Genomic DNA, 12,858 nt, shown 5'->3' on the forward strand with positions numbered 1-12,858 from the left:
TACTGAAATCTAACAAATAAAAGAAAAGCCCAAGTTTGTCTAACATAAATACCAACAAAAAAATATAAAGTATTAGCTAATAAAAAACCTGTGAAAGGTTAAAATAGAAAAGCACAATTGTGGCTGGTCAAAATACATTCACAGAAGAATGGGCTAGTTTTCTAAAATGCAAAAGACAAATGATGTAATTTATCTGATCAGTAAACCAGGCAAGGCAAAATAACCACTGAAATAGATAATGGGATAGCATTTGGAAATAACGCTATTTATTATTCATTCTTGGCAATTTGAAAAAAAATCAATGAAATAGAAAGAAATGCTCTCAATCCAGCAAACAATAGCCAATTTTATACTTACTGTCAAAGCGTCCATCAGTTACTTCCATTGACAAGTATGCCTGAAGGCACAATTATTTCACAGTAAACTGACCAAAACTAATAAGATAAAATAAATTACAGATGCTAAAACTAAAACAACAAAAACAGCATTATTTTCAGGTACTATAATTCTTTGTGCACAACATGAGAGAATAATTTTTGTAAGATTATAATAAGCCCATGCATTATTTTTTAAACATTTATTTTTGAGAATTTTACACTTGAATACTGTATTTATATCATTTCTACCTTTCCCTTCCCTCCCTCCAACTAATGCCACGTTCCCCCAACTTCCTCACAATTTCCTGACCTCTTCTTTAATTATTATTATTACATATATGTATACATATGTGTATATTTATAGGCAACCTACTGAGTCCATTTAGTGGTTCTAGTGTGTACATGTGCTTAGGGCTAACCATTTGGGATTAGATAACTTATCAAGGAGCTCATCTGTGGGGAAAACTAACTCTCCTTCTCTGAACAGACATTAATGCCTCTTCACCTAGAGGTGGGACATTGTGAAATTTACCCCATTCACATTGGTATGTCAGTAGCTGTTGTCATTATGCAGGTCTTGCTTAGGCAACCGTATTGTTGAGATTTCACAGGTGAGTTTCCCTATCATGTCTGGAAGACACTATCTAGCAGCAGGCATCCTGATTCTCTGGCTTTTACAGTCTTTCTGTCCACTTCTCCATGAGGTTTCCTGAGCTTTAGGTGTAGGAGTTATTTTGTAGATGTATCAGTTGGGGCTGGACACCCCATGATCACTTATGCTCTACATTTGACCAGTTGTAGCTCTCTGTAACCATCCCCATCTGTTGCAAAAAGAAGCTCCTTTGATGAGGGTTGGAGGCTCCACTTATCTGTGGTTTTAAGTATATCTTTTTAGAATACAGTTAGAAATTGTTTTGGCTTAGGGAAATGGCAGTAATAGCCTCTCTGCTGGTGTCTATAGCCTCTCTAGCTACAGGTATTTGGCTAGGTTTAGAGTACCAGGCATGAATTCTCTCCTATTGAGTGGTCCCTAAGTCCAATTGGACAGTTGGCTATTCCCAAGATAAAATTGCCACTATTGCACCATTAGGAAGCCAATCGCTGGGACTCAGAGGTTTTGTAGGACTATTGACTGCTTTTCTCCCCTTGGAGTTTACACATTCTGATACTATGACAGCTGGTCCTGGCCTAGAGTGATCCAATTATCTGAAAATTCACAAGTTAGAGGGAACTGAATGCTTTTGAACTTTGGCAGTGCTAGAGATTGAATCTAGGGCCTTACCCATGCTAGATAAGCATTTTACCACTGAGTTATGTCCCCATGCCTTAAAAGATAGTTTAAATGATTAATCTTTAAACTATTGATCCAATTTTACTGCCTGGAAGCATACTCTATGATTGTGCATTCTGCTTCGAGAGTCTTTCTATACAGGAAATGGAATATGATCAATTTTTTTCTACACCTGCAATAAAGTTGTATCTGATAAGACTTTTCAGCCCTAATCATTTTCTTGTTCATTTTCATGCTCAGTGGAAAAACAGGATTTGTTGTCAAAGTTTTCTTTGAATCTTCTGAGAAAAATCCCATCTTAACTAGTACTATATATTTAACAATTGCACATATTCATTTATTTGTTGACTTATCATAAGCATATTCTAAGTCCCAGAACAGGAAGATATGCAGAACAATACAAAGAATACAAATTGCACATATTCATTTATTTGTTGACTTAGCATAAGCATATTCTAAGCCCCAGAACAGGGAGATATGCAGAAAGAATACAAAATAACCTGGCTCATGTTCTAGTAGCGAAGAAAGGAATATGCACAAAAATCCAAGTGAGGCATAGGCCTGTAATAAAGCCAAGTGCTATGGGACCATAAAGAAGGCAGAGTGTCTACTACCCTTTGGAATGTGAATTCAAGGGTGTTTATATACAACTGTACCTCTGCTATGAACAAAGTAAAAATAGTTTTGAAAATTACTGAGTTAATATTGCACCTCATCATCAAGTTACAGCACATGTGCATCTGTTTGCTATAGCATAACACTAACTTCAAACTCTGTGAGTTCCCATACAATTATCTGTCATCCTTTTAACCTTACTTAAGGTTGGGCAACCAAGACCAACCTAGAGCAAGAGCTGTTGTCTAGCAGGTAGAAGAAAGGCAACTGGAGAAAAAAAGACCACATCAAAAACTGTTCTCAGACTTTGTGGAGGCCCCACGAACAACAATAAGGCTACAAACTGAGACTCAGTAACCAGTAAACCACGATGGAAGCGTCAAGGATGCCGCTGCTCCTATTTAACGTGGACTTTGGCCAGAGCACAGGTCTAGGGGAAGGGAACACCTTTGGGGAGGTTTTCAAATTCAGGCTTCAAACACAAATTGCAGATTGGAATTACTGTACAGCCTTCATGTGTAGAAGAAAAAAATACTAGATTAATATCAATAATTTCAGCTTCAAACATAGAGTCAATCATATGTGCATTGCACATTAGTATTCTGTATTCTGATCAATGTCAGGAGCTGCAGAGAAATCCAAAAGAAATGTAAAAATACAGCCTCTGACTCAAGAGAGTTACAATCTATTTGACAAGTCATATCCTGCCATGGTACCCTAAACCTACTCTTATAAAACTCAAAATACAATCATAAGTAAGTTTTAGACTGATCTTTTTTCTCATGTACTTGCCCCATGATGTCTTAAACTCTGTGGGTTCACAATCACTGCCTCATCCACCACTTTATTTCCAAAGCCAAGTGCACAGTAATGCAAAGGTATTGGATAGAAGAGTGAATGGATAGATAATTGACGTTATAGACATTTTAATTGAGTATAGCCTGAATTAATCTTAGTATAAATAAACACAAATAACGGAGAGTGATCAAAAGGCTTGTGTAGTAGAAAAAGGTCAATACTACCTTTAATATAATCTATAAAGATAAATACCAAACCAACTACATTCAAATATATAAATTTTAAATATTTAGTTGATTTGCTAACTAAACGGTAGCTCCTAAATCCCATCAATTCAGATGTCATCCCTGAACACCCTTCTCAAAGCTGCTGTGGTTTTCCCCCTATCAGTTGTTGAAAGTAAAAGTACTGTCCCAGCTCTTCATTTTCACACAACATGGTAGGCCAGCCTGTGCCGTGTAATACATCTTTAGAGACTTTGGAGAGAGTACTGAGCACAATCCAGATGGTAGCCTACTCTGTAAGAATCAGTGGCAACTTATGGGCCCTTTTAAGTCTTTAGATATGGAAACCCATTTCCTCATGATTCTCTGAATCTGCTAAGAGTTCAGCCAAGTTTTATCACTAAACTTAGGCTGTAAGTTGCCCAGTGCATGTATGTGCTAGAGCTAGACCCTCACTAATGATAAGCTAAATGACCCGAAGGGACAATGTGAATCCTCTGTCCATAAGCATACAAGGCTAGCTTTCTAGTTTTCATATATTCCTTTTACTGATCATGTGATAGAATCGAATCAACATTTCTCATATTTGCTTGATTTGCCTTTGTTTTTTCAGAATCAGTTGTACATCGTATGCAGACATGAACTTTACTTACACTTTAGAAACATTATTTCTATCTTGTTTTTTTATTTTAACCTTATTATTGTTATTGTTATTATTATTGTGAATACATGATTTGTGTGTGTATGTGTGTGTGTGTGTGTATGCACATGTTTCTGCCACAGCACACATGTGAGACCAGAGGACAACCTTATAGAGTTAGCTTTCTCCTTCCACCTTTACATTGGTTTGAGCTGTCAAGCTCAAGATTTTGTGGCTTTTACCTACCAAGCCATTTCACCAACCCTTTTTTATTTTAATTTCTAGTGAAATGCATGTTCCTGCTTGCAAATATTTTTGTTATTCTTTGTACTTTTGCTTTATTAAGTCATCATGACATCAATTATGTTCATAAAAAATGTCAGATAATTAGGGGTTTTAAAATCAGTCAAATATTCCAAGGATAAATAGACATAAGTCATTATGAACTAATGAAATATTCAGATCCTTAGTTTCAGCCTGAGCATGCAGCTACCATAGAAGCATCTTATAAATCCATATGTAATCCTAAATCAAAGTAACTCCATTTGTATGCACATATAAATCCATATATACTTTCTAGTTCAGTGCCAAGTCTCCTGATAGCTGTCATTGGTCACCAACTTCTCTGTTTGCTTATTAATTCTTATCACACACTTGATAGACTTAGATTAATGAGGACATGACCAAAATTAATGTTTTGTGATGTTTATAAATACAGAACTATAAAATATTATGTTAGATTGAAATATATGAGAAAATAATTCATATATAAAAGAAATGATATAAATTCTTTGATGATTCAAATAATGTTAATTCTTTTTAAATGAATCACTGTGGCTACTGACTTACTATTATTTTAAGGTTCCATTGAAAAATATTAATTTGATTGTTTAAATGTTAATATTTACAATTAAACAAATATATCATTTTTGACAAATTAAACTTATAATGATAAAAATGTCTCTTAAAACTGAAATAACTGCAAAGATTTTTATGTATTATTTTGGATTCTATGCAGGCAAAAGAGTTGAAAGTTCACTGTGGAAGATCACAGAAGACTGATATTGGAATAGACAGCCACTCTTAATGATGCAGGCTTAGCTGGCATGCTTTTGCTCTGAGGCTCCAGTGCACTCCTAAATTCATCAGTAGGAACATCTATGGGTCTGATTTTATGTTTTCCAGGAATCTAGTCCAGCAATCTCTGAATCCTAATTCCTTTGCACAATCATTTCCATAAATAAAGAAAATTTCAGACATGCAGGTCCCTTCTAACAGACTTCCAGGTTTTTTAATATAGTATTTTTTATTTTTACAGATTTATTTACTTTTATTTGTATTGGTGAGTGCCTACATCTATGTATGTGCACCACGTATATGCCTCGTGCCTTCAGAAGATAGTAGAGAGAATCAGATCCCCTAGAACTGGAGTTACAGGCAATTGTGAGCTGCCATGTAGGTGCTGGAATCCAAACCTAGGTCCTCTACAATAGAAGCAAGGGCTCTAATCACTGAGCAATCTCTCCAGCTCCTAAAATATTTTTATTAATTCTTTGAGAATTTCATACATGTGTACAATATATTTTGATCATAGTCATCCCAGACTCCCCCATATCCACTCCCCCATCCCCTCCCACATTCATGTCCTCATTTTTAAATATTTTATTTATTATTTTTATTTTATGTGTATGAGTGTATTACCTGCATGTATGTGAGTGCACCCGTGTCACGCAATGCCATGGAGGTCAGAAGAGGGCTTCCAATTCCCCTGGAATTGGAGTTAAGGATGGTTTGTAGCCACCATGTGAGTGCTGGGAATCGAACCTGGGTCCTCTACAAGAGCAGTCAGTATTCTTAACTGCCGAGCCATCTCTCCAGCCCTGTGTGTCCTCATTTTTATATAACTCACAACAGGCTTTCAATCTTAATGTCTCCCAGAAATAACAACAATGAAAAATAAGACACACAGACATACATACCTACAGCCAGATTAGTCTAATTCTTTACTTCTCTAATTCTATAATGATACACTTGATTTAATCACTAAACAAATAATTTAATATTCCAGTTTTCAACTGGAGAATTCAAATTTATGTAGCTTTCTTCTCTTCTGAAAGTCCTGAATGGCTATATGCAGTATGTTAAACGTTGGGACACTGTATTCAATAACGTTCATAAACTATTTGAGATCTCTCCAGTTTAACCTATCTCTCATTCCAGCCACTGTTTTGATGACCAGTTCTGTGCAAGTGCTGACCAGCATGTGCAACTGGAAAGTGCTTTGTGCCAGTCCTGGGCCATGGGCACCTTTCCTTCAACACTGAAGATTCTCTAACGATGGTGTATACTAAGATACCAGAGGAATTTATTCCATACTAAACTTATACAACCCACAAGCAAAGCATCAAAAGATTTGTTCTGTGGGGCAAACCCTTGGCAAAGGCATCACTCTGGACCTGAAGCCTGTTGTGATAAAGCACTCTAATTAGCCACAGTTCTCTGAGCAATCAGGTGAGTCATTGTCCCTGATGGCTCATGGTCCAACCAGGTCCAAATACTGGCTTCTAGTTTTTTATAATATGGCATTCTATCTGAAGGGAGACCTTTGTTAACCCTGCAAACCAAAAAGCAATCCTTGTTTTGCAAACAAATCCAACAGGGACCCTCATAAATCTCCCACAAGCCCTCCTGATAAACACCATTATCTACAGAGAAAGAATGCAGGTTTGAATTCTCTATCCAACCCCCATGACTCTGTTTACCTACAAAAAAGTACTTAAGCTCCCCTGCTGTTCAATGTGGCTACTGCAGACTGCTGATGGTCAGTAGTCAGCCCTCACAGACTAATAAAGGCCCATATAGAGTCTATGAGGTTGGTTGCTCTTCTTTCCTACCTGTGACTCTTTCAACTTCTAATCCTAACATTTACCCAGGAGCAAGTTAAAACTCATAGTTCCTAACACTGTCTTAGCTGCTGCTTAGTTTTTGTTTCTACTTCGCATTCTAGTTCCCTTAGTCTAGCTTTTACCCTTAGTTCCTGCCTTCTGTTGATAAAGCCTCTGATGTCTGCTGATTGCCTTTCAGCTAGATCTATTTAGTTATCTGACTTCTAAGTATATATGAGTCACCTGCTCCAGATGGAAGGCTCGGTTTAGCCCAAAGGTCTCTGTATCCACCCTTCCAACTTCTTAGGTTTAGAACTTCCTTTAGAGTCATCTTGTATACACTTGCCTGTACTTAAAATTCTGATGTTTCCCTGGTTTGTCTCATATTCCTTTCAGAAACTCAGTATATTTGTTAATCTTCTTGTCACTGTGATCACAATATCAGACAGCAACAACTTAAGTGAAGAAAGATTAATCAGGTTCACAGTGTCAGAGATTTTTTAGTCCATCATGGCAAAAAAGGCATGAAAGAGTTACTCAGTTTACGGCAGCAGGAGCAAGTTGCGAAAACTGTTCACATCAATGTGGCTCTGCCTCATTCAAAGATAAAAACCAAAACACTAGGTTACAACTCTCCCAAATTATTACAGTTTTAAGGTAGTTATATTTTTATATAAAAAAATAAAGCTTAGTAATGAATGTAGAGGTGATAGCTCTGGCTGAGTGAATCCAAACAACTGATATTTAGTAAAAGACATTTAGAGTCTGAAAAATGCATATCTTAAAGACCCTTGTATGTGAACTGTAGGGACAACTTTTATTAATGGGCACAATCTGAACTAATTGCTTTTAATTAACCCCAGAAAAACCATGCACACTCTTGGGTCTGACCAGGGCAGCTCCTTGGCAATCTCAGTTTGGTACTGTACCCAAGAAGTTAAGGAATAAATGTGGGTATGCTTGGGAATTAACACATCAAACCTCTGCAAACAGGGCAGGCACCCATGGAAAGCAGTGAAGGTTAGGAAGGAAGCATGACCTTGCATGAATATGAACCAGGGATGAAAAGACCAGATGGTCTGTGGGGATTAAGGGTAGAGTTGAACTTGTACTTCCCCAATGAAGCAGGAGAAACCAAACTATGGGTGTGGTCTGATCAAGGGACACAGTGAGAGAAACGGGGCTCCAGAGATAGTTCCAGAGACAAGGATGTGGGCACAGACAGCTCCATCTGGACTGGTTGTGGGGATAGGAAAGATCCATCTGCACAGTTCTGGGAGACAGATGGTTTTAATAGAAAGTAAAGGGAACTAGTGTCCTCCGAGCTCGAACCCACACTTAAAAACTTAATTTAAGGGGCTAGAGAGATGGCTCAGCAATTAAGAGCACTGGCTGCTCTTGCAGAGGACCTGGACTGGATTCCCAGCACCCACATAGTGGCTAACAATAGTCTATAATTCCAGTTCCAGGGACTCTGACACCCTCTTCTGACCTCTGCGGCATTGCACAATGTGGGTGCACCTACCTACATACAGGCATTACACTCACACACTTAAAAATAATAAAATAAAATAATTAATTTAAGAGTAAATTTGTTGGAGCGATTATCATGCTGGCATAATAATCAAGATCACAGTGAACAAGTTCTCTGACCACGACAGTTTAGTTGCAGAAGATCAATAGTCAAGCTCTTACAAAAAAATCAACATAAAGTACTGTTTTTCCCATGGCAGCTACTTATAAGTTGATCAGCCTCATCTACCTACATGCCTTAAATTGTCATTAACAAGATTGCCTTAACTCAGCCAAATGCCTTAAAATACAGAGCAATTTGCCCCCCCCCAAAAAAAACTCTAGAATAATACTGATAAGGAAAATAAATTGAAATTTGGTCTTAAAATAAGAATGGTATTATCTGATACAATATTTTCTTTATTTTCAGGATCAATTTGATGCCATTCCCATAATTATTTACATTTTTCCTCAAATAATAAATGACTTCCCATTTTAAGACCCCTTTATTGTAGACTGGATGATTCTTGTGCATATTTCATCATATATGACTCTTCTGCCTTTATGAACAGCATAGAATTTGACTGTTTCAAAATATCCTTCTGTGCCCCCCCTTCTAAATCCATGGAAGCCTAAGCCTGGGGCTAATATGAGTGTCTAAGCTATTTTCTCATTATCAGTAGGATAATAGGAACAGGAAATGGCCAACTAAACCATCTTTGGATCTTTGACTATTTTTTTTAAAGAAATGGTTTTCTGTTCATTTCCTTATTATGTTTTGTAATAAAGTCTTCCAAGGCAGGAGATTGTTTAATCTCTAGCTTTTCATTGAAGAGGACTGCATTTTGCTGAGTAAAATGCAGCATGCTTCATTCTTTATGATGAAGATGCAGTATTGATTTTTAAATGATAGCTTAGGCGTATATATTGCTATGGAATTACTTTGATTTTTTAGAATGGAATAATTCACAAATGGATTCAAGATAGCCTTTTATGGTTTTAAATGCTTCTGAGCAGTACATTATTTTTAAAAACAAAATATAACACTGGTATGTAAATAAATGATTGATTATATAACCTTTCCCCATTAATTTGGACTTCAGTATTTCAGTTTTTAATTAATGAGATAGTACTATATCCACATACATGTTAACCTAGAAATGCCCATTAAAATTTAAAATTATCACCCATGGTTACATGAGGAAGCTTTGCTGGTGATGGTTGAGAGATGTATTAGTATTCTCTTTAACCCTTGTTCCTCTGTGCTCCATGAACCTTAGGTGTAGAGGTTCCATTGTATGTGGCACATAAGATTGGGCATTCACAGACACTTAATTCCTGTGTGAGTTGTGGAACTCTGTAATAGTCTCCATCTGTTGCAGATGAAGCTTATTTGATGAGTAGTCATAACTGATCAAAGTGTAGAGAATAAGAGTCTACAGAGTGTGGTTCCTGGACAGGACTTCTATATTAAACTTCACGCACCCAGGGCTCAGGGACCATTGTAGAAAAGGGGGCAGAAAGATTGTAAGAGCCGGGGGAGGAGGTGTAAGACCTTAGGAAACTGAATCTTATAGTCTCCTGGGGCCTTGCTTATCTGAACATATAACAATGGTGACAGCATGCACAAGACCCATGCAAACTCAATTAGGCAAAACCCAGTGCAGAACTAGGGAAATAGACAGGAGGCCACAGTTTTGGCAAGAAACTATTGGCACCTGATCGTTGCTGGTGAGGAACAGTTGATCTTCTTTAAGACATGCTGAACAGGCTCCAGTGGATGAACTCACACCGAGGGACATATGAGTACACAAACTTGACTCCATAGGCCTTAACATATATGACAAAATGCATGAAGTTCTGTGGGCAGGCTATGGAGGAATGCAGATAGGGAAGGGGACCTAAATATAACTAAGATGTATTGCATGAAATCCACAAAAAATCAACAAAAAGTATATTTTTAAAAAAATTTTAAAACTAAAAGAAATTCATTGATTTTCAAAGAAATTTAATGTCAGCGGTTTAAAAATGGCTTTGGCGGGAGGGGGCTGGAGATGTGACTCAGCAGCTAAGAGCACTAGCTGTTCTTGCAGAGGACCTGGGTCCAACTCTTAGCACCCAGATGGTGGCTCACAGGTTCCAGGGGATTCAACCACTTCTTCTGACTTCTGCAGCATTGCATGACATGGGCACACCTATCTACATGCAAACAATACACTCATACACATAAAATAAAAATAACAAAATATTTTTAAATAACTTTTTCATGAACTCAGAAAAATCTAATTGGAAAAAGGTTCAGGTCATGAGCTACCACACATAACTTGAAAAGATCAATTTTAGACTGGCTTTAAAGCATTAGCCCCTGATCCAACCAAAAAATAGGAATTTACAAACACCTTTACCCCCAAATGTGCTTACTTGACTCATCTTCTGTGTAGACCCTGTGAATGGTCCATTTTACAGAATGCAATTGTAGCCAAAAGTCACAGTTATCACCTTCATTAGTATCATCATCACCTTTGTGTATTCAACCACAAGGTGAGCATAGCGTGGTTGAATCCTGGGATATTTGAAGAGATTGATCCTGAAAAATGAGAATGTAAATGTTAACTATGTTTTCATAAGTGGAATGAGCAGCTGGATGACAGCGAATGAGAGCTGGGATTAGTGTGACTAAGCACCTGGTCTACACACAGGAAGAGCTGAATGAGGGAAGCACAGCTGACACTAGGTCCTATCTACTGATTTCTGAAGCATTGCTATTATCAATAGCAGCACAGGATGCTGGCATGGGAATATGTTTGTATATTAGAACAAAAAAATTACACTAATGGTAAAAAAAATTGATGGAAGAAAATGAAAAAGTGCTTTTTTTAAGAAGGGGATTTGAGGACTAGTGTTACAGTGAAAATTACATTATGTCGTAAAAAGTGCTAGTCACATTAGGGACATTAAAGTAATTACTCTTCTAAACTCTGCTTTTGTGATATGACACTGTTCACCACACTTTACAATTGGAGTGGTGAGGTAGAACCAAATATCAAATGACACAAGATATTCTACTGCAGATGTTGGTGACTCTCAGATCTCATGTCACCATGTTCCTATCACTACCAAAAAATCTTTGAAAAGTACTCCAGTCTTTGTGGAGACCCCTTATGGTGGATGGAATGTGAAAATCTAAGCAAGCCAAACATCAGTACTTTTATGAAGCTCTCCATGTAATTATAACATAGAGTCAAGCCTGAAAACACTGTGCTAATAGAAGCCTATCTGCATGTTGTGAATTAAGGGACAGTGAAAAGGCCACCTGTTTAGGACACAGAGTAATAACAATTCTAAAGACTATATTGACAGAGTTCCTGAAGCAGCCAAAGCAAATATTTTTTGTCCAGCAGCATAACAGCAGATGATTTGTCTCAGCATGTTTGCAGCTAAGCCATAGTCCAAGGAGGAGGTTGGAAAATAGTGATAAGTGAATAAGGCTTCCTGATAAAGACTTAGGATTGCATTAATATTTCCTGTAGGAAATGTCTAAGCTAATTGAAGCACAACTATTGACTTAAAAGGACCTTTTGGGGGGGAGGGTGAGGGGGGAACAGAGTTTAAGGACTTGCACTTTCATTTTGAAAAAAAAAAACCCTATTGCTTTTCAAAATAATTCAACAGCTAAAATTTCAAGAAACATGAGAAACAAGATTAAGAAAAAGATATCAAGTTGTCGCTCTATTAAAAGCACACAGAGATCATCTAAAGGTTGAGAGTGGAAAAAAAACATTCAGACAAGACAGTAATAATAGAGAGGAGTGCCTAAGGTTGAACCAGAAGTGTCTCAAAAGAGTTATAAGAAACAGTAGTGGAAAGGAAAAGGAAAACAAGATAATGTAAGGACTTGGCACTAATGGGGGAAATGGTTCTGGAAGTGGGAAGTATTCACCTGTTCAAACAATGCTGAGGAATTATGACAGATGAAGACAGGTTAAATGGATGTCACCATGACTACTGACTTTTGGTGTCTATTTTATTCCAAATGTGCAATTATATCTCTTTTGTGTTCTATCAAGAGATTTGAGATTTCATGCTGCATTTAATGGCCAAAAAAAACCATAAATCCTCACTTAGGTGAAATTTATAACTTGCTATTTTAAAGTGCCTTTTAGCAAAAGGGCATTTGGGGACTAGGCAATGGAAAGGGAATCAGAAAAAAACTGAACTTGGAAAAAGAAATATTCACATTTAACATTAAATTTTAACTCAAATTATTTGAAAAATAAATCAACATTATAGTTCCTGTTATATATTGACTCAAAAAATAAGATGTCCTTTCAATTTTTTAGTTTTTTTGAATTAAGTGTCAATAAATCACAAGATATGCTTGAGAAAATTATGATTGGAGACATAATTTGAAAACATAGGCTTTGAGATCTTTGGTAGTTGCTCAAAACTACTGTATATATACCAACACTGGCTGCCAGGGACTCAAGGGAAGGCAACGAGGCTGAACAGATGATGA

Source organism: Nannospalax galili, unplaced genomic scaffold (genome assembly GCF_000622305.1).
Source record: "Nannospalax galili isolate Female #2095 unplaced genomic scaffold, S.galili_v1.0 scaffold139, whole genome shotgun sequence".
Classification (NCBI taxonomy): domain Eukaryota; kingdom Metazoa; phylum Chordata; class Mammalia; order Rodentia; family Spalacidae; genus Nannospalax; species Nannospalax galili.